The 23,222-nt window shown below is 39.4% G+C and overlaps 1 protein-coding gene and 1 long non-coding RNA gene across 4 annotated transcripts in view; one reads left to right on the forward strand and one right to left on the reverse strand.

Moving 5' to 3' along the window:
• Arhgap29 (Rho GTPase activating protein 29) overlaps positions 1 to 149 on the reverse strand; it is a 69,011-nt gene extending 68,862 nt beyond the window's left edge. Inside the window, exon 1 of the mRNA XM_010608039.3 lies at positions 132 to 149. The gene's annotated coding sequence lies outside the window, so the exon portion shown is untranslated. The remainder of the gene's footprint in view (positions 1 to 131) is intronic.
• The window catches only part of LOC104850918, a 62,662-nt gene continuing 39,446 nt past the window's right edge, over positions 7 to 23,222 (forward strand). For all 3 annotated transcript variants that reach the window (XR_777087.1, XR_777089.3, XR_777088.1), the window contains exon 1: positions 7 to 150. This is a non-coding gene — a long non-coding RNA (uncharacterized LOC104850918). The remainder of the gene's footprint in view (positions 151 to 23,222) is intronic.

Consider the following 23,222-nt stretch of genomic DNA (forward strand, 5'->3'; position numbering starts at 1 on the left):
ACAGCCAAGCCGAGCCGCCGGACGGTGGGGCTGGGCCACCTCCCGCAGCAGGTGGGGCGAGCGTGGCCGCGAGACTCTGTCCTCACCCTCGCGGGACGTGTCGGTCGCAGGACACCACACGCAAAAATCACCTTTTTCGTGCTCCAGCAGGTAGGGAGCAAATCCTCAGTCCTTGTTTCATTGGACTTGTTTCTGGTGGACACTATGAATTCCTTTTGATCAGGACTCTGGCCCTCAATTTGTTTCGTCAGCTTTCCTTACCGTCCTCCTTTTTCCTTTCGAAGCAAAATACATTTTGCGTCTTACTTTAAAACGCATTTCTTCCTTCAACTGATTGTCATTTTGATTGTCACCCAAAACGTAGGCCTATGTGGGCAGTACCTAGCCACAGGGAAGTACTCGGTAAATGCTATGGAAATTGGCTTCCTATCCCTCTAACCATGCACCTTACCTCTTACCATTCAGTGCTCCTGATTAATGGAACTCATCAACATAATAAGGGAAAACGAAAATTAAAGCACTTATTTCCATGTTGGATCACACATCATATAATGGGGAAAGCACAGTATTTATATTGAGCATATTAGTTATGCTCAATCACTCTACCAAGAACATCTTTTTGGTCATCTGTGCTGTCACATAAGAGGTACTCCATGAATATTAACTCATAAATGGGCAAAATCATGGAAATGATACTTGCAAAAGTCTCTCAACCGTATCTTCCCCTGAAATCTTTCTAAAAATACGTGAGACAGCTACCATAATCACCTCTCTTCTTCATTAGCAAGAGACTATGATATTTGAAAATATTTCCAGGGAAAATGAATTTTCGTTTTTACAATGAAATAAATGCAATTATTAACAGAATTAATGTCAAAAATCTACTATCAGGTAGAGGTGGCTGTGTTTGCAAAGAAACTAAGAAATAAAGGGCAATACCTCCACCAAATCTTCTAAAAGTGTCCCAGAACTTGCCCTAAAAATCCTTATAAAACAATTTGCTTTAAAAGCATAATATTTCTAGGTTAAAGTATTTATGATCATGATTTGGAGAACAGGGAATAACAGACAAAAACAAGAGATCAGAAACATAACTGCTACCAAATTAATAGTATAACATATATGTCAGATGATGTGGTAATTTTATTTATAACTACAGCATGTAGCACACAAACACTGTGTCCATTGATACCTTTTCCATTCCTTCCACGATAAAGAAATGCCATATCTCTTCGGGAACCATATCTCTTCTCCTTTCTGAAAATCAATCTGATTTGACATCATATTGTTATCAGAACACCGGGGTTGTGTCCTACCGTGATTAAGAATGAAACTACAGATGAAGAAGGTGGCATACAAGCAAATTTATTTAAAATATATAAAGGTGAGGAAGTAAAACTCTTGCTAGCCAGAAGGGGGTTGTTAGTAGGGTACCTATTAGGGCTCTTTGTCTAGGGTTTTTTAAAGGGTTTATAAGGGAGCTTGGAACATGTACAAGCAATATAATTTCTATCCTATAGGAAACTGCATGGTCTTTAGGGTCTATATAGGTAGTGTTCACACAGTGCCCAGGCAGGGCCCATGTGCCCTTGAGCCAATAGCGTGCCTGCTCATGCTCTGAGGAAATCTCAGAACAGCCACAGGGCAGCTGGCAGATGTTTTTGTAAGATTCCTGGAAGGTCATGACTGAGAAGACTGCATTTTTAATTTCTTTATCCCATTTTGGGCCTGCTGTCCTTTCTGCCTCCAAGAATCCTGATTTCTATCTTACTAATTCCTATTATATTCCCCCCTCTGAAGAGGTGACCCTTGCTGCCCTTAGGGAAAAGGACAGTGACTACTCCAGCAGCTTCAGCTGTACGGGGGCAGTGAGAAGGGTTTGGCAGTTAGGGGCATTGTCCCAAGGGCTTATGTCATGGCCTATGATAGAAATCAGGTGGGAGTTCCATGGGGGGTTCCATCTGTATTACTATCTGAAGTTTAATAGACTCTAGGGAAGAGGAAACAGAGCAAACAAGGAGATTTAGTAAATGGGAAGTAGCAAGAGCATCAACATTGATAGGAAGGGTCTACTAGCATCACCCCATGGGATTTAAGGAGAAACCTCTTGGACCTAAACTGGATGAGAGACTGTTTTAGGAAAGAGCCCAGATTAAAGATGGATTTAGACATTAGGAAGGTGATTAAAAAATAATGCATCAGCGCACTGACAACAGTACATTTCCTCCTCCATGAGAAAGGCAGACAGAGTATGATAAAAGAGCCTCTTACAGAAGAAATAGAGGCCAGTTCACGCCAGGGAGACAGTGGTGTTTCTGCCTGGTATCCAAGGAAACTTAAAGGTGGATCATAAGCCTATGTCACTGGGGGAGACGTTGGGGTCCAGGGGGTGCCCATGCACCTATGGAGACGGTCTGGTTCCAGGAAACCAGTCATCTATGCACACGGGTGTCTTTAATGGTGTGATCTTGGAGGGCCTGACATGCAATATTTTGGGTGATGTGTAAAAAGAGAAAACTTTGAAGTAATGTCTAGTCTCACTGAGTACAAAGCCCAAACATCGAGAGAAATAAGCCCGGGTGTGGTTATTGGTGTCATTTAGTTCTAACATGGATCTAGCCCATGTTCCCGAATGGTCATGGTGTTTGTTTCCCCCACAAAAAGGAGGGGTGAGAGAACTTGGGGTACCATCACTCTTCTCTTTCAGGTTCCCAGTGAGGTCCCCTTTCTCTTTCATCATAGTCATATGTATATTGGAAAGAGACATTACAGAGGGCCAGTACAGGAACCCCGTACAGGTCCTGTGCCATCAAAGTTACAGAAGAAATTAGAAGGCTTAAAATAAAGAAATGAACTTGTCCTTCAGGCTGATAATTCTGTCCTGAGGAAATATTTGTCCAGGTGGGGGAATTGAGACTGTTTCTCAGACAGCAGGAGAGCCAGGAAAGAGTACAAAAGAAGGTCAAACAGCGCTGTTTTTAGAGTCTGAGAGTCAAAGGATTCCTACTTTTTGAGGATGCATTCCAACAAAGTGATGGGAACTGAGACAGAGCTTCCTATTTTTCTGAAAATCATCAAAGGGACAGAAGGCATCACTTGCTTTACCTATTGAAGTACTCCCGGGCCAAGGCATCCTTTGGCTGCCTGTGGGGGCCTAGTTGCTAAGGACCACAAACTAAGATTGAGAGTGGGGTAAGGGTCCCAGATTAGTAGCTCTGACCACCATGCCCTTTTCCCACTCTTGTGTCCTTCAAGCCCTTTCATTGTAACCAGAAGTTGGACTTCCTTTACCCAAAACAAACTGAAATATTTCTGTAAGTGAAACTAAAGATCAACTTCTAGACCCTCTATTATGTGCCAAAGGACAATCAAGACTAATAATCCTGGGGCAGAATCCTGGCAGCCATAGAATCAGGCAAAGTATTTCAAGCATTCTTTTCAGGCCATGTTTGCCATTAAACCCAAACTCAAAGCAGAGATCTTGGCTAGACCTGGGTGGCCATCTGCCTAACAGGCTGTCACCGGCAAGTACTCTTCTGCCTCGTTCCCATCGAAGAAGACAGAAAATCCTACTTGGCTGTGGTGTCCCTCATACTTGCATCCTCAGCACAGGAAGCAATAAAGAAGGACCATTGCTGACAGTCAGATAAGAGCTGGGATCTGGGAGGAGTGACTGATGACTTGAGAGTCAGTGTAATAGTCCTTTAGTCATCTTTGAGCAACAAGGAGATTTAGAAGGCACATCTTAGGCTCAACCAAACCGAGAGCCAAAATTTAAAATAACCAAACATATATTTTCTTTCATAAACCTCATCCTCTACAAGCTTTTCTTGATGTACTTGGACCTCCTATTTTGCCTCTACCTTTCCTTTTTTCATCTTTGTTGGCCAAAAACTTATTATATAAAATCCTCAGATATTTACATATTAGTTAGGATGGTTGACCAACACATGTCCAAGTGGCTTTGAGCATCATCCTTATATTAGCCCAAGCTGAAAGCATCAAAAGAGTAAGTTAACCATGTAATTGCAGTTTAAGAACTATCCCAATACACAAGAAATGTTTAAAGCACACTAATTAAACAAAATTACCAACTTAAATTGGAATCCAAATGTAAATGTATAAATCAACCAAGATTTGCCCCAGTGGGCTCTTGATAGGTCCTCATAGGTTTCCAGGAAGGCTGTTCCCTTCCTGATATCCCTAGAAAGGACCTGACCCCAAGATCCATTACGGTCTACCATAGGATGTCTACCATTCAAGAATGATTTTTCCCATCAACCTCAGAAATGAGAGTCATGGCCTTTGTCTAAAAGTCCCAGTTTATCGGACATTTAGGAGGTGAGGGGAGTAATTTAGCAGGTGGGAGTGGTGGAAGAGTTTGAGTGACAGGAAGAATGTGACTCAGAAGAGAGAATTACAGGCAAGGGCTGGGGATTTAGCTTAGTGATGAAGCTGCCTATGTCGTAAGCGCAAGGACCTGTGTTCTATCCCCATACCATAAAAGAAAGGAAGAATTACAGGCAGGACCCCCAGAGCTCAGAAGCAACTAGAACAAAACATTCAGGCTGCAGGAAAGGATTATGTGATATGTGTGTGTGTCTTTTTTTTTTTTGCACAAACACAAAACATAAACCTGGCAGATACATGTGAGTTATCTTGAGCTCTTTGGAGCCTACAGTGTTTCATCCAATGACCAAGTTGTCCTTTCTCAGAAATCTTTGAAGCAGCAGATGCCCTACTGGCTTTCAACTACCCAAACTGTGCCTACAAGAGTGCAACCAGATAATTAAGATGAGACAACAAGATATAGGATCTTTCTTACCTCCTGGCTCATCTTGCCAAGAAAGGGATTCATGATAGAGAAAGGCAAATTATTCCCTCTCATGCTTGTGGCAAGTTAAAGGAGCAGTAAATTCAGTGACTGTAAATGGTGGACAGACAAGAGCACCAAGGACAGAGATTGCTCTCACCAGTGGAAAGATAAAAATCGGCAACCATGGCACCACTTTTAATTGGTCAATGGGGTCCTGGTGCTGCAAAGTGAAAGGGGTACAAAGCTTAAACTTTTTTTTGCTTCATTTTGGAATCTGATGAAATCCCAGGTATGTTACACAAGGGTTGTATTCCATAGTGACAAAGAATGAAACTGTGGGTGAAGGAAGCAGGGTGCAAGCAAATGTACTTAAAAGATAGAAAGTCAAGAAAGTAAAGCTTTTGCTAGCCAGGAGAGGGTTGTGAGTAAGATACTAACAAGAGTTCTTTGTCTAGACTGAGTTTTTAAGCAGTTTTAGAATAGAGCTCAGGCCATGTGCAAGCAATATAATTTCTATCCTATAGGAGACTACATACTTTTAGTGTCTAATCTATGCAGTATTCATGCAGTGCCTATGCAGAGCCCATGTACCCTTGAGCCAGGAGACTACCTGATCATGCTCTGAGGAGGTCCTGGACAGCCACAGGACAGCTGGCAGATGTTTTTGTAAGATTACTGGAGGATCATGACTCAATAGACTATAATGTGGGCTTCCTGACTCCATTTTGGGACTGCTGTCCTTTCTGTCTAACAGAATCCTAACTCTTGTCTCACTAATTCCTGTTAAAATATGGTACATACAATACTGTTCTTATGGCACTTGTGCTTCTGGGTCATGTTTGTTTGATATTGTTTATAATAAATAGATTAAAAGTTTTGCAGTATTGCATTACCTATTTGTGTCTGACTCAGAATGGGCTCTCAGTGAATATTTTCTGTTGAGGAAATGCTGTTGAAATGTTGAGGAAATGATCAGTGGATCCAGGAATAAAAGTTCCTCCAGCATGCATTTAAAAATTTTTGTTTACAATAAGCTGTGGTCAACTTGGTAGGAGCTAATAGAACCAAATGCAATGACCACAAAAACCTCGTACCTAGAGCAGAGCCTGTCCTAGAGATCACATGCTCTGAAGTGACCATGAAGCACTTGTTACATATGGACACTGGTAATGGAAACCCAGGCCCTCTGTAAATCACTCTCTCAGCAACATTTTAATGGCAGTCTCTTCAAGAGGGGGCAGCATTTCCACTGGGCCTATCCCATTTTTATTCATTCTACAAATACTTGTATCTTCAGTGTGCCAGGCATTGTTCTAAGCACAGGGAAAATATTAGAGAACTTAGGGAACTTGAAATCCACTCTGAGTTTCTCTTCAATTATGATTAATGCCTGGAAAAAGGAAAGAAGCAATGGCAGCAGGCAGGAGTACCCCGAAGGCGGGCAGGCTCCCTTGCACTAATGCTGTCCTTTACCTCATTGCTAGGGCATTTCGAAAGAATGCCAGAGAGCCTGTTACATTGAATGAAAAGCGTCCAGATTCCAAAGTGGACAAAAGTCACCAAGCAGGTTATTAATCTTGATTCCATGATGTTTGTAATTGAGAAACAAGGAGTCAATTCAGTGCACATGCTGGCAATGAATGTAAAAGACACTACAAACATGCAGGGACTCTGTGTCAGAGGAGAAGAAACTGGGTAAGACTAACAAAAATAAAGAAAAACTTAAGTGTATGGTTATGATAAGCTCACTTTTTACTAGATTAAGGTATTATTTTTATGATTAGATTAAGGGGTTATTTTTATGTTCTTTTAAGCTCTCTTGTAGGACTTTTGATAACAAACTTCTATGTTTATGCCACTTCTTACCATAACCCTACATAATATCCTAGCATCACACATTAATGATTTCCTCTTGAAATTATTGGTCAATGAAAAAAGTGACCTCAAAAATTCAATTATTGAAAATGCTATCAATGAAGATGACAGTGATAGTAATAATAACTAGTCCTTCATACTTTATCACCCCCATTTTACAAATGAAAAAAAACGGAGGCTCAGAACAAAAAAAGTTCAGTAATAACCCCCTTCTTATTTTGGGAATGCTGCAGACAAATTCAGGGCCTTGGGCATGTTAGGTAAGTGCTTTACCATTGTACTAGACTCCCAATGCCTTAATAAAGAATTCTGTCTTTCTATTTGGTCTTATAAAAATTGGCATTAATGTGAAGTTAAATTTGACCATACTTTTCTTAGAAAAGAGATGGTAAGGGATCTCTTCTACCTCTGCTACTCTGTCGTCCTTGCTCTTTCCCAGATACGCTAGGGTCCACACCACTAATCCCACTACTTACTTGATATTGAGTTATAACTTTATATACATTTTTTATTTCCCTCCACTAGTGTGGGAATGAAGCTCCATGAAAGAAGGAACTATGCATGCTTTGTTCAGCACTCTGTCCCCATCCCCTGGAAAAGTATTTGAAATCAGTCAGTCAACAAAATGCTTTAAAGAAAATAACAGTACATATGTCCAAACATTGGATTTGTCTTTTGAAAAGATTCATTTGTCAACATTTTGAAAGTTTTAATCGGATAAGAGAACCATATTGCTTTACAATGACTTTACATTAGCTCCTTGTAAAAAACATGTGCCAAATTTAATTGCTTCATCAAATCTTTATCTGAATGAACCAGAAATAACTCTAGAATCTTAAATTATTTCCTTCCTTCTTTAAAGTGGAGGGGTGAATATTTTCTGCTCTTGCCTTTCTTTCGTCTATTCAGTCAAATGCAAGCTGGCTACAAAAGCAGTTACAGTTACCCCTAACCTGTGTATTTTATTCTGTTATGCTCATAAAACCCCCGTAAGATGAAATCTGTTTTTTCCCAAAAGAATTTCATAATTTTTTTTATCAGAAGCACGTTTGAGCTCACCTACTCCACTCTCTGTTACATAAGGAAAGCTCAGCCCAGCTTTCCTATATATATTGGTTAGTCAGTGGCTTAATTAAACTAGAATCAAGACCAAGATTCTTTCTAACCTGTAGATGAAGGTTTTAAAATCTAAGTCTGGGAAATTAAATTAATCAACTGCCTGAATTATTCTTAGTTTATTGAATAAATATTTAGGCTATACTAAGATGTTTAAATATGTTCTACAAATTTACTCTTATTATTTTGGAGGTCTGACTGATTATTGCTACTACCAGCCCCTAGAAAATGGTGGTTTAGCATGGATCTGACTAGAAGCTTGGTTTGCTCTTGAAGCAGAAAGCTGTCCTGGGACATTCTGAATCACACACATTACTGCCTTTCTCCTAGGGGAAGTCTGGCTGGCTCTAGGAAGGAGTAGAGCCCAGTGGAAACATTACTAATCTCTTTCTTCCTCTACCCACTGAACAAATATTGCTGAACCTCTGAGAAACAATGCTACCACTAGTGACTTTATTGAGTGTTTATCTTACTAACTGTATATTTATATAGAGGTGGTTGCTTGTGGCATGCTTGCCAGAGAATTGGGAAGTAATTGCTTGTAAAAATTGAAAATTATTTGGTTTACAAACATATTTTTAAATTTATTCAAGAGAAAATTACATTTCATAGTATCAGAAGCACAACTATTATTATACTACATAAATACCTATATTTAAATTATTTTATTCTGAAGTTATCCCAATAGCTGACAATGTGGGACATAAATAAGAAAAGAAAATATAAGAAAAAATAGTACGATGAGTTAATAATTCTGTAATATTATTATCTAGATAGGTCTGTGGACACTTTTATTTCAAAGACCTTTATAATTATTAAAATTCTTGCTCGAAGGTTGTTGCTTTTTTAAAAAACAAAAAACTCCAACAAAACAGATTTTCACTGATGGGCTGATGTTCTTTATCTTATGGTGATTGATGACTTATTCAGTCTAGGATGTTCATCAGTGTATTAAATTTTGTCTGGAAGCTACATGGTACCAGAATATATGAGGTCACAGACATAACTATGTATTCTATCAGCCAAAAAACTGATGAAATAGCTGTTATGTAACATCACTGAAACCATCTACTTAGTATACTTAGGGTGGAGAACACATAGAATAGCAAACAAGACATCAAGACAGCACATTGCTTTGCTTAAGAATTATCCTGAATTGGACAGCAAAGTAAAACTATGTTAGATTTCTGTGAGTGTGGCCCAGTTAGATGGACAAGGCCAATCCTATTTCTAGTGACTTCCCACTGGGTAATGACTAAGAACCAAGAGCAGGGAAAGGCTCCAAATGACTAAAAGATTAAAAAAAACAAAACAAAACAAAACAAAAAACTACCAAGAACCGGAATCTGAGGAAAGGAGTAGACCAATAGACCTTGGGTTGCTCAAAGAAGGAGACCTACAGGACGTAGGCCAAAGGACAGTGGATCCAGAAGATGTTTTACAGAGAACTCACATCTTGCACAGGTTTTCTTGCACACCAATACCTCAGTGAAATGGACCTGCCAATGCCACTGGCAATTTTAAATTCATGAATTGGTGTCTATAGTGCCAAGAAAACTGAAGGCTAGGTCTGGGGATTTAGCTCAGCGGTGCCACCGCCTGCTTCCTGAGTTCAATCCCCGGTACCAAAAAAACAAAAAAAAAACCCAAAAACAACAACAACAACAAAAAAAACAGAAACAAAAACAAAAAACAACAACCCCAAGGCTTTGTGGTTTGGGTAGTGAGCACAGGGCAGGACTGTGGGGAGAAGGAAAAGATACAGCAGTCAGAGATTGAGTTTAAAGAAAACATCTTGAGAACAAAGTAACCACTGATTTATTTAACAGTGTTATGGGCTGAATTAAGTTGTTCTAAAATTTGTATGTTGAAATCCTACCTCAGGAAGCGACTTCAGTTTATTTGAAGAGAGAGCCTTTTTAAAAGGGGTTCTTAAGTGAAAATGAGATCGTTAGTAAGGCTCTAATCTAATGACTGATACCTTATAAGAACTTAAGGCACAGGCACTCAGAGAGGGCAGCCCTGGGGGAACACAGGGAGAAGGCAGCTGTCTATCTACAAGGTGAGAGAGGCCTCAAAAGAAAGCAAATATGCCAACCACCTTGATCTCACACTTCTGTCCTCTAGAATTTCTGCTATTTAAACAACCTAGTTCAAAGCACTTTTTTATGGCAGCCCTAACAAACTACATACAGACACACTGTCTCAGTTCCAAGAATTCAATAGTAAGAATGATAGGTTCTCACTGGACCAAGACCATCACCTTCCCTATCCTATAGAAATATTAAGAGCAATTGTGACTGAAAGTTGCCATTGTCTAACCCTTTAAGTGGGGCATTGCTTCTTCCTAATACTCTCAAGTCAGAATGAGTCAGTAATACTCCTACTCTGGGGTGTGGGCCAGGATGCAGCATCATATCCACTGTAATATTGTCATTAAAATCAGAAGGCAGGATGTTTACAAGCCTAGGGTTCTGTAATATTTTCAGTGGGAGGAGGCTGATTAGTTTCTGCTCAAAATTGAGGAATGCCCTGGTCTCTGTATTTGTAGGCTACTGTGGAAGATTTTCTGTCTGGTTCATAATCTAAGCTCAATTAGCGTTATTTTGTTTCTCTGTTCTTTTGTATTCCATAGTATTTCCCAGTGTATAAATCTCTGCTACATCCTTACCTCAACTAATCTTCAAAACAAGTCTGGAAATATGAATTGTTATCATCCTTATTCAGATGATAAGAAAACTGTGTCTCAAAGACAGTGAATTATTAAAGTTGCACACACATTAATAGCAGAGATTAAATTTAAAGCAAAGTCACCAGTCTCTTCAAGTGGGACTTTTCAGTATATCCTCAATAGTTAAATACTGAAGTTCTATTCCTCCTTATAAATTTCTTTTTGTTTCCTCATTGAGTTTACTGGTATATTTTAGCTATACAGTACAGTTACATTCATCATTGGGCTCTTGTACTTTTACATGACAGGTCTTGGTTCTCATTTTTTCCCCTTATCCCTGCCCTCCCTTCACCCCCTCCTCCCTTCCCTATTTACAAATACTCTATTTCCATTTTTTTCATTTTCTCTTATTTTTTTTTCTTTTCCCTTATTTCCTTTCCCATACCCTTCCCACTTCCCCTATACCTTTAGCCCTTTTTTTCCTATTACACATTGTCAGTTATACCATTAGGATCTTATTTACAATTATAGTCTTTCACACCAGAGAAACTATTTGGTATTTATTTACACATGTGTGACTTATTTATTTCACTTGAGTATAACCTCAATATGCATCCATTTTCCTATGAATGACTCTAATTTCTCATTCTTTATGGCTGAGTAGTATTCCATTTTATCGAAAAACCACATCTTCTTTATCCAGTCTCCAGTTGATGGGCAATTGGGCTGTCTCTAAATTTTAACTATTACAAACTGTGCCACTATAAACATGGGTGTGCATATATCACTATGGTATGATTCTTTTAATTCTTTTGGGAAGATACCCAGCAGAGGGATGGCTGGTTGAAATGGAACCTCTAATCCCAGCTCTCTGAGGTATCTCCATATTGATTTCCATAGTGGTTGCACAAGTCTGCACTCCCACCAACAATGGAAAAGAGTTCCTTTCTCCCCACAACCCCACCAACATTTATTATTGGTTGATTTCTTGATAGCAGCCATTCTTTCTGTCATCCCTATAAACTTCGAATAGTCCATAAATGGTGTTATAATCAAGGAATGGCGTTTTCTGTATTTATCGAGTATTCTAGGTATTAATGTTTAGTATATAGTTTGTATCTACCATACAAATATTACATGAATAAGTGTTTCACACAATTACATGGGCAGAGGGGGAAAAAGCCTTCAGAACCTTTTTGTGGTTACTTCTCCCCCACTGCCCTTTGATCAGAATTCCTAAAGAGTGCCTAGAAGATAGGGTACTAATCTTTATATATTTTATGATTTATTTTTTGTTATACTTTCAATATGTTTGACTAGGGATGGGAAAGCAACAACACCATTTTGTATTCTTTTTTGCGGGGGTGGGTACCGGAGATGGAACTTGGGTCCTTGTGCTTGCAAGGCAGGCAGCAGAACCACTGAGCTAAATCTCTGGCCCTGTTTTATATTCTTTATGCTAGATTTACAAGCAAACTTTTGGAATACAACTCATTTGTTGGTCAAGACCTCCTTAAGAATTATGACTTAATTCCCATTGATGAATGTCATCATATTGTATGCCTAATGTGTTCCGATAAACTTATTGAATAAAAAATTGGTTTATCCTCCTTTCAAATCAATTCTTTAATAACTCAGAAGGTATTTCAAGAATCTTAAAATGTCAGGCTGGGGATATGGCTCAGTGGTTCCACCGCCTGCCTTGCAAGCACAAGGACCCAAGTTCAATCCCTGGTAACAAAAAAAAAAAAAAATCCTAAAATGTCTCTAAATTATGACATATGTGACAGAGCCCGTGATCCACATCCTATCGGTGCTGCACTATTGAAAATCCTATCAGAACCCTTGATAGCACCTGAATTAAGTCCAGCATTGATTTGATCACTTCATATATTTTACTTCTTAGAGAAGGAAAACAATGATAGAAGTGCAGATCACAAATACTGAATTGTGGGTGATGGAGGATCAATTAGTAGGTGTAGTACAAGCAGATGTTGAAATAGAGGCTGATAACTCAAAACCCTAGAGAACTGAAAAACCCAGATCCCCTAAAGGAAGCATCCATTTCTATGTAGCTTCAGATCTTTGGGGTCTGATAATCGGGGTAAAGAGACTAACCACACATCCCAATTTGCCTCGGGGAATCTCGATCAACACATATTGTTCAGGCATGTTTATTAATAGGATCTCCTCACTCTAAAAAGTGTGCCAATTTCTACAATACAGTAAATTGATACTCTGTAGTCATAATAAAATTCAGGCTTAATATCATTGATCTTCTGATTTTTTAAGCCAGAAATTTGTATTTTTGTAGAGCACCTCTGGATTTTAAAATGTTAGCAATAAAATCTAATTTTTAAAAAATTATCAATGTCTGGGCCGGGGATTTAGCTCAGTGGTTCTGTTGCCTGCTTCACAAGTACAAGGACCTGAGTTCAATCCCCTGTATTAAAAAAAAATTTTTTTTCAATGTCAAATAAAACTAACAAGGGGTGGAATCTGGCCTGAAAGCCATCAGTTGCAAATGCCAGTTTAAGACTGTTAAAACTATTATTAGATTGCTCTTTTGAGGGGTTGAGTGTCAGGGTCTTACTGTATTGGTCACATTGGTCTGGAGCTCTTGGACTCAAGTGATCCTCTTGCCTTAGCATCCCAAGCACAGACTACAGGAGCACTGCATTGTGCACAACTTTTGAAAGTGCTCTTTGCTTCACTTCTGGAGAACTTGGCTCCCATTTAGCTAAGAAGAGAGGCCTTTAAAGGTGTTCCCACACAGAGAAGTCCTCTGCTGTGGGAAGTTTAGGGGGTAAGCAAAGTGGGATTCAGGAGATAAAAGGCCTGGTGTGAGCCCTTTAACCCTGTCTTCTAGCCTGAGTAATGATTACTGTAGAGCTAGCACTACTCAAGTACTGAGGGCATTACACAGGTTTTCTCATTTACTCTCCACAATGGCTTTCTGAAGAAGATATTATTACTCTGTTATTCTAACTAGAAAATTTAGTTTGAGGGACTGGGATATAGCTCTGTGACAGAGCATTTGCCAAGCAGGCAGGAGGTCCTAGGCTAAATCCCCAGTACCAAACTTGATAATAATAATAATAATAATAATAATAATAATAATAATAATAATAATAATAGTAAAACAAGATAAAATTGACTAAGTTCACCCAGCTAGTGGGGCAAAGATAGGATCTGAATTCATATCAAACTTGACTCAGAACCTACACCTTGAAACTTTTCTGTTGCTTACTCTATTAGAGATCAACTTTCTCTTTTTCTTGGGGCATACTTCATTTGAGAGAATCCTTTTTTGAACTTCTGTCACTTTGAAAATAATAAAGTTTTGATAAGAAGATATTTTCTTTGCTTTTATTCAGAATTTTAAACCATAAGCTTAGTGGTTTAGCAAGAATCTCTAGGAATGGGGATGCCCTCCAGGAGTTTAGAGCCAAAGTCCCAGGTACTCATGAGTAGTACTCATTTATTAGGTGTCTCTTCTGCCTAGATCCCCTGGGAATCTGTGCTGGTAATAGGCAGATGGTCAAAGATTTGAGGCTCTGTGACTTTTATTCATTTTAGAGGAAAAAAAAAAGTACCCCACTCAACAGGGCATGGTATTTTTCTCCCATTATTTATTTGACCAACAATTGAAAAGTGTTTAAAATGTTGTAGTGGGTTGAATACTATATCCCCTCAAAGTTGAATTCTTCCCAAAACTTCAGGATGGGATCTTATTTGGACATAGGGTTTTTGCAGACCTAACTAGATAAAATGAGGGTATACTAAATTAGAGTGGGTCCTAATCTAAAGTACTCTTATGAGAAAACAGACACGTAAAGGGTAGATGGCTATATAAAGAAAAAGGTACAAATTGGAGCAAAGCAGCTGTAAACCAAGGAACAGCAAGGACCGAAGACAACAGACAGTAGGAAGAAGCAAGTTAGAATTCTTCCCTAGGGACTTCAAGGTGAGTGTGTGCTTTCTATAGCCTGATGCCAGAACTGCTAGAGAATAAATTTCTTTTGATTCAAGCTATCCAAGACGTGGCAATAGCAGCCAAAGAAACAAATATACATGTTGAGAAAAATCAAATATGTAATTTTCAGGATGAAATGAAGGAATCTGTTGAATAAATTCAGAGTTTTCGAATAAAAAAAAATTCGGCAATTATTTCCTAGCTCACTGACAGCTAAAGAATAAACTTTTTGGAGAGGAATGTTTTCTCTTTATATAATGCAAGAGCACCTGCAAAACTTCTAGAGAGAAATTTCCAGAAAGGCATCCAGCACGTTGATTCAGTACGGCTCAGTTTTAAGCTAATCCTGATCAAAACTAGCCTATGTTAGGAAGTCAGTCTACCGATCTGCCACCACTTTTCATGCTATCCCAAGCCTGGTGTGTTGTATGAGCCATGTGCTTTTGAGCACACATTATGTAATAGGCTTTTCCTGTTCTCTGCTATGTTTGCCTTGTCTATCTGACTGGCCACCGGTTCCGTTTCCCTTTCACAACTATTACTCTGACAAGCTTCCTAGCTTTCATTTTTCTGTCTTACTCCAACTTTGGCTGGGCTCTTCTTCATATTAGATGGACTGTCTACATTGGAGAGGAATCTCATAGTCTTTAATTCCTCTAATCCGGATAGCCCCAAAGCTGGCCAACATCTCCTATACTCTTAGCTGTTTCAACCGAATTTGCATAGCCGATCCAAGGGCATCCTACCGAACGGCCTGTCAGCCTTCTGTGAAGTAATCTGGCAAAGGAGCTCTTTCTAATAAGGAAATGGGTAGTCAATGTGACCAATAAGACCTCTGTCTTGGAGAGTTTAGATAGGAAGCTTTTCAGGTGCCTCTGCTGTTGGCAGCAGAGATAAAGTTTGGAAAGACACAGAAAGCACAAACCATAAAGTGGTAGAAACCACAAGGGAGCAAAACCCATGAGACAGAAAAAAGAATAAAAGCAATTGGCTAATAGTGGCAGAAACACTAGAAGCAGAGGCCAGGAGCAGCTGCATCACCACAAAAGTGGCAGAGTACTACAGTCAGGGCAGCTGGTTTTAGTGCCGGGGTGGCGGGGGGCACAGGATGAGCCAAGCTGCACAGCCAAAGTGGCTTCTAATTCTCCAAGGCTGTGCTGGTCTCTGTGAGGCCCAGCAGCGCAGTGTTGAGTGTTTTCTGTCTTCTCTACATCCTCATGATCTCTGCATCACCACCTGCTTACTCCCATGCCACAGTTAACCAAGGAAAGCATGTCTCTGCTTCTGAGACATTAAAACACCAGACTACGAAACTACCTTCTGCTACTGCCAGATTCCTTCAGATTAGACTTCTTGGCTGCCATCTCAGTAATCCTGAGTATCGATGTGCTTTCTAGACACTGGCATCTGTCCTCTCCTTCTTTCCTCAGGTCTGCTCTCTCCCTGTTCTCAATTCACCTTCTGCAAAATCAAGGTGTATGGATTACGAACACAGCTTGCATTTAATAACATTTCATTTCCATACTTGAACCCCATGGAGTGAAACACACTTGTGTTTATTACAACAAAATTGGTTTTCATTTGGCTTTACAACATTATGCAGACATGTCAAGTTAGCTATATCTCAATAGAATTAAAGAATTCAATAATTTAAAAATAAAAGATTTAGGGTCTTATGCGTCTGGCTTTTTTCTATGATTAAGAATATTAGTACTATAAAAATATTAGTAGTCTTGCAGACCAGATATCCGTGTCAAATTTTGAGGCTGCATTATGGATATCACCTAGCTAGGTGGAACCCTTCAGTATAATGAATTCTGCCCATTTCCTTTTTCTTCTTGGATTTTATACAATATGTTTACTCTTGTGCTTATAATTATACAGTCTCATCTTAGAAAATCTATAATTCTAAAATAATCTATAATATCACTACCTAAAATAATCATTGTTAATGCTTTAGTGCTCCTCCTTTCAATCTATTTTTTCTTCCTGTATATATTTATTTTTCAAAATTGAAATTATTCTACATAAATCACTTTGTACTTCTCTGTGAGGCCCAGATCACTCAGGACCTTGTGCTTGCAAGGCAGGCCGCGGAACCACGGAGATAAATCTCCAGCCCTCCCATGCCATTTAGTATTCTTCAAAAGCATAATTTAGCGTGGCTGCATAATAGTCCATTTTCTGGAAGCTTCTTCCTTTAGCCAGTTCAGTTCTCTAACATTGAATGTTTCTATTGTTCTTAATTTTCCTTAAATATAAATAACATAAAAATGACCTTACCTGTACATAAAGCTAAGTTTACATCAATCTTTTTTCCCTTAGTTCCCTAGACAAAGAAAGGTTTTGGTCAAAGATTGGGTATATTTTTATGGTTCTTCCTATATAACCCAAGGTGGTCTCCAGAAAGAATGTACCTATTTACAGTTTTGGCAGAGCATTTTAGGATGGCCATCTCATTACAGGAACCTTTGCTTTCTTCCTCCCGTGATTTAGTGTAAGTCCCACTGAGCCTCAGGAATTCACCCCACCCCACCCCTGGTCCCTGGCCAAGGTCACTGAAGCCATTCTCTTATACTGCGCTACCTTGTTAGTTATCCCTTAGGCCTTGACATCTATGAATGGAGTATATTTGCTATGCCTTGTCTTGGTTTCTCATTGCCATCTTTTGCTTTGAATTGCCATTTCTGCCATAGGCTGCCCCTGATTCTTCTTACGGTAACTGAAGGTTTCTTCTCTGTTCCCAGTATACCCTGGCCTGTATGCTGGCCTGTGTGCTACAAATCCAAAGGGAAACTTACACTTCAAACACCTGCTTTAGGATATTAAGGGAATGTGCTAAACATTCACAAGTCTGGCAGTTTTCTGGTTTCATCTTAATAAACACTATTCTAGTCCTTTAACATGACTTCCCTCTGTCCTACTTCCATTTGGTACTTCCTGCCTACCATTTGTTTAAGTTTCATCTCTGGCTTCAACATCTTTATTGACCTGCCTCTAGCCTCTGGCCCACCCTATGCTATCCCAGTTCCCCACTCAGCTCTCTTCTCCTGTCATAGCATGGCTTCCTTGTGAGCTCTCTCCATACACTTCCCTGAAAGCACGCCCTGGCATTCCTGCAGGTTCTGCCTCTTTCTTGGCCCTGGCCCTATTCCCAGAAGCTCTGTGGATAGGATAACTTAACCCCTGCCGTTTCAGCTTTCTCCTTAGAAGGTAAGGTTTAATACTTCAACATGAGTAGCCCAAGTCCAGACTATCCCCTTTCCTGTAAACTTTTTCACAAATATGCCCTGGGAAGCAATATGAAGGGTAGGGACAGTCATTCAAATCTCAAGAACCTCTAAGAAACAAACTATTACTTATTGCTAGAATGCTCTCCAAACTCTAGTGACTTTTTCCTTAGATCTTTTGCTGATTTTCTAATACCCACTTCTGCTTCAAGGGTGGGGTGGCCAGTCGCCTTGGAGTTCTGTAAGGCTAGGGACTATTTTGCCAGAGGAAATGGCAGCATGAAGACCAATAGGTAAAGAGAAGTCTCCTGGTTTGTGGACGCTACAGTCCAAAAATCCATGAGAGTCTAACGGTTCTCTACTCTAACAGCTGCTATAGACGTTGGCATAGAACCAAGCATGTGGATGCAGAGAGGCTGAGAAGAAACACTACTGCTCTTGTTTCTGGCCTATTTTATGAGCCATTGACTAAAAGAAACTGAAACCCACTTAGAGCTCCTGCATTTGGAATGAGAATAAGAGCTAGCTCTTCTAAGGTAAAGTTAGAAGGGACATAGACATAGGGGAGGACAGGCAAATTACCTTACATGTCCAGGGCAGAAAATCAGCAAGGTTTACAAGTCAGGTACTGAATGAACACTGGTTGCTGTCATTCTTCTCCTTCTGTGGCACACTTATCCTGGTTTTCCCCTTGGCTATGCAAACACTAAGAACTCCTAAAGCTTGTGCTACCAGAAACTGCACTCAATGAAGTCAGTATTTCCTGGCCTTCAGACTATGTTGAAGAGTTTTCAGAGTTTTGAATCTCTTTTCCTGACCAAAGGAATGAACTTTTTCTGAATGTTGTGCTCACTCTCCTAAGCAGAAAGCTAGCACTATCTCCTCACCTCTCTCTTCATGATCTGCACTCAATTTCATGACCTGATTTCTTGCTGCTACGGCATGATTCTTTTCATGGGTATTATAGTGGGGCTCAAGAGGTGGAGCACATAGAGAGGCTGGGAAAATCAACTCATTCCCATGACTCTGGTTCTAAAGAGGACCCTTTCGTTGGAATCCCTGGGAGCCTACATTTAACCACATTCATAAGTTACCTCTTATTATGCATAGCTTTCCCAGGATGGAGTTTCTCATCCTAAGGTTCCTGAGTGTTTCTCAATCATGAATGTTACTTGAAATCATTATATGAAACAATCCATGAAAAAGCTTTACCACCGACTATGTCCAATAGCCAAGGTCCCCTAGATATCGATTACATTATTACTACACTCTTTAAATATCTTAGTCATTATTATATAAGAAGAGGCCTTGAGTCCTCAAGTTACTAAGTAAAATATTGCATTTCTCTGGTATATTGGTAGTGCTAATGTTTGTTTCCTATCTTTTCCTCTTTTCTGAATTATTTTTAATAGCAGATAAGCTTCAACTAAACAGGTTCTTCTGAAAACCAGAAAAGAACAATTAGTAAATTTATTAGCTACGGCTCTGTTCAATATGTCGATTTTTTGGGCTGAGGATTTAGCTCAGTGGTTCTGCTGCCTGCCTTGTAAGCGTGAGGGCCTGAGTTTGATCCCCTGTACCAAAAGAAAAAAATATATATATGTTGATTTTTTGAAATTAATTATGCCTTTCTTAATATAAATATTAATTTGTAATGTTATCATCAAAACTCTTAATTTAATTCAAATAATTTTATTGCGTAGCTCTGTGTGTATATAGTTTGTCCTCCAAGGGAAGCTTGGTCCTCAGTGAGATGGTATTGACGTGGTGAGACCTTTAAGAAGTAGAGCCTAGTGGGAGGCAGTTAGGTCACTGGGGTCCCGCCCTCAAAAAGAATTAATGTACTTCTCACAGAACCCTCGTTAGTTCTCACAGACCACGACTGGGTCCTGCCTAGTCTCTTTTGTCTCACTATTTGATCTCTCCTCTTGCACACATGCCATTTACCATGTTGCACGGTAGCCAACAGGCTTTCACCAGAGGCTGGACAGGTCAGGACACCCATCCTTGGAATTTCAGTATCCATGACTGTGAGATAAATAAAGCTCTGTTTTTAATCAGGAATTGTGGAGCACTCTTGAAATTCCAGCACTGTGGGAGGCTGAGGCAGGAAGGTGGAAAGTTTGAGCCTAGCCTGGGCAATTTAGCAACTTAGTGAGACCTTGTCTCAAAATAAAAAATAAAGAAGGACCATGGATATAGCTCAGTGGAAGGCCTTGGGGTCAATCCCCAGTATCACAAAAACATTCTTTTCTTTATACTTTCCTAACCTCAGTTATTTTGTTATAGCAATAAAAATGAAACTAATACACTGAAAGATCCATTGATAATATTTTCTATATTGATTTCAAAGATACCTACTTTGCTAATTTCCTCTCCTTTAAAGCTTTTGTTCACCTTAATGGATCTAACTCTGATCATCCCATTTAATTCTACATTTCTTCTACACCTACCAATCCCCTGCCTCAGAAACACCTATCCTCTTCCACTCCTGTACAACCTCTATACACAGGCTCATAGTCCTGAATCAATTTATCTGGCTCAATTTTTCTTTCACAGCACTTACTAACATAAAACAGTACGTAATTTTATTACATCTAGTGAATGTTGTCACAGGAACATACTCTGATTCTCTCATTTACTAACTCTAAGTGTCTAGAATAATGTCCCACAAATGTAGTATATGTTGGTTGAATGAATACTCTTGAATATTCACATAAAATAGATATACTTAAACTATACCAAATGATTACTTTCTATGGTATAAATTTAGACAAATCCAAGAGCTAGTATCCTCTATTTGTTTTCTTATACTTTCCTGCAAGTCAAACCAGAGTTTAGTAATGATTGTTTATGAATGTAGGGATATAAATGTGCACACATCTATACACATATAATCATAATATAAATGCACATACACATATGAAATAAAATTATATTTTTAGGATGCAATACTTTTAAATCTCTTATCATTGTATAATATTTTTCCTTTTTTTTTCTATCTTGAGGCAATTTTATTTCTTCAAAAACAATGACAGATATTTTATCATCTGTCCCACAGAGTAATGAATGCTCTGAGCTGAAAGTCCAGAAAAGGTCCTTTTCAGAACTCCCAGAATTTTGTCCAGTTTTAGCTCAGATTCAGTTAGGCAACTAAATCGTTAGGTATGGTGCTTGAATATGGAGCATCACTTTGAGAAGCTCAGAAAGTACTTGCTTTTATCTAAAATTAAACTTGTTAGTTGCTACATAGTTTTGGCATGTGACGATTCATTTATCCATAAACTTTCAAATAACTGATATACATTCTGGGACTGGGGCTCTAGCTCAGTGGCGTCTTGCCTGCCTGACAAGCACAAGTTCCACAGTTAGATTCCCAGTACTGGAAACAAAGAAGCTGACATTCATTTTTATTCTATGTCAGACATTGTGCTGGGTCCTGGTTATATAAGAAGACAAAAGGACAAAGTTTCTTCCCTTAAGAAATCTAATCTGGGGGAAATAGTAATAGACAAGTAAAAAGGACAGCTACAGTGTAGTGTAATACCTCATTACAGGTGATGCTCAAAGAACTCCAGGAGTTTGGATTCATGAGTTGGTATGTTACTGAAAATTACGAGATGCAGCTGATATGCCAATTTGGTGGTAGTATCTTATTAGATGGAACTCAGCGTCCTTTAGAAACCTTTTTATGAGTCTGATCTGTCTCTGGTAGGAGTACAGAGTGGGGAACTAAGTGTGGTGCCATACTCTTATAATCCCACACTCAGAAGGCTGAGGCAGGAACATCACAAGTTCAAGGCCAGCCTAGACTACATAGTGAGACCCTGTTTTAAACAACAAATAAACAATATAAAAGGAGGAGGCAGAAGTAATCTCAGTCTCATTTATCATTACTTCCATTAACCCATCCTAGAAATTATGGACTCTTAAGGGTTAGAAGTCACCAAAGGAAATGTCTTCTTGCCAGGGCCCAGGGCAGAGTCCCACTGAATTTCCAAGTACAGCTCTTACCTATGTGCTTTGAAACCCTATGTCCAGAGACCAGTAGGCAAGAAGTAAAATCATCATCTTGGCAGAATAATAGGGCTGTTTTTATACAATGAGCACAGAGATGACCATATACAGAATCCAGGCTATCTACTTGGGCACCTCCTGGTAATCCTTTACCCAATTTCAACTGTGAATGGGCACATATAGCAACCCTGGCATTAGAAGGATAGGGATGCCAAGGGCTCAGACCCTTTGGGAAGAGGGTCTGGATTGAATCACCAGGAGAGCCACAAATAGCAAAGAGAGGGAGATGCAGAAAAGATAGTAGAAAAGGGAAGGATGAGAACCCGTATGGCTCTGAGAGCAACTACAGAGGTGGGATTCTATATAATATGTCACAGTAACTCCTTTCGCTCAATTTCTTCTTGAAAACAAGACAACAGCAACAGTGGAGGTGCTGTGCTTGAACTTTTGTGGAGAAATGCAACTGTGGGGTATAGTGAGGAGTATGAGGTGTGTTGCTCAAATCTCCCTTCAAGAAAAGTGAATGCAAGGAAATAGCCAACAGCCTCCATCTGCTGGACATTGAGATACATTCAATGTTCACTCCACTCCAGAGTCACAGTCTACCCAGGCTGGTTCTAGCTATTGATTGAATAGCGGAGCAATGGTGTTAGAGCTGGGCCTTTTATGATCAACATGAGACTCTTCTGATGGACAGTCTTGGCTCTGGTGCTCTCTACGGGCCAGCTGAAACTTCCACAGAGTTGCACTGCACTGAGATTCCTTCTATCCAATTCTCCTTCCTGTTTCTGCATGGCCATCTGAAGGCCCACCCCTTCTGCTTCCACTCCTGCACCCCGCCCTTCATGGGCTTTGCCCCCAGAAAATCTCATGTATATCTAGTTCGTTCTTGGTGACTGCTTCTTGGAGGATCAGAACTGACAAAGAGCAGAGTGAGCTTATCTCTTGGAATGGAGGATATAATTCCTGAAGAAATAGCTTACATCTAGATGGATTCTAATCCAACATGCAACTATACTAAGACTACAAATCTAGAATGCAGTCCAACTTTTAAAACATAACCAAAGTTATAAATTCCCACTGTTGCAGGCAGTTAGACACTGTGGCCAGCCAGCAGGTAAGTGCTCAGATGGGGAGATGAATACTTAGAGGAGTCAATGTAGGAGTTGCCTCTAGGTGAAAATTCCAGTAAGGCAGAGTCTTGGTCAATGCCAACAATGGAAATTTTGAATACTAAGGGGAAACCTGAAATTCCATTTAAGCTCCATGACCAGAAAGAGAAACTAATAAATAAAATGTTAGATGAGTCAGAATGCTGTCCTCCTTTGCATGAGCTGTAATTCACACTGAAAAATGTCTTTCTGATTAAAAGGTTTAAGCAATTTATTTTAACAAGAATGGTCAGTATGCTTTTCAACAGTGAGGGTTGCAAGTTAGGTAGAAGATACTCTTACAGATTCTTGGCTTGGTGTCTTATTTATTGTCCAGGTTTTGTTTGCTACAAAAAAAAAAAAAAAAAAA

This window comes from Fukomys damarensis, unplaced genomic scaffold (assembly GCF_012274545.1).
Source record: "Fukomys damarensis isolate Sample0158 unplaced genomic scaffold, DMR_v1.0_HiC HiC_scaffold_33, whole genome shotgun sequence".
NCBI lineage: Eukaryota > Metazoa > Chordata > Mammalia > Rodentia > Bathyergidae > Fukomys > Fukomys damarensis.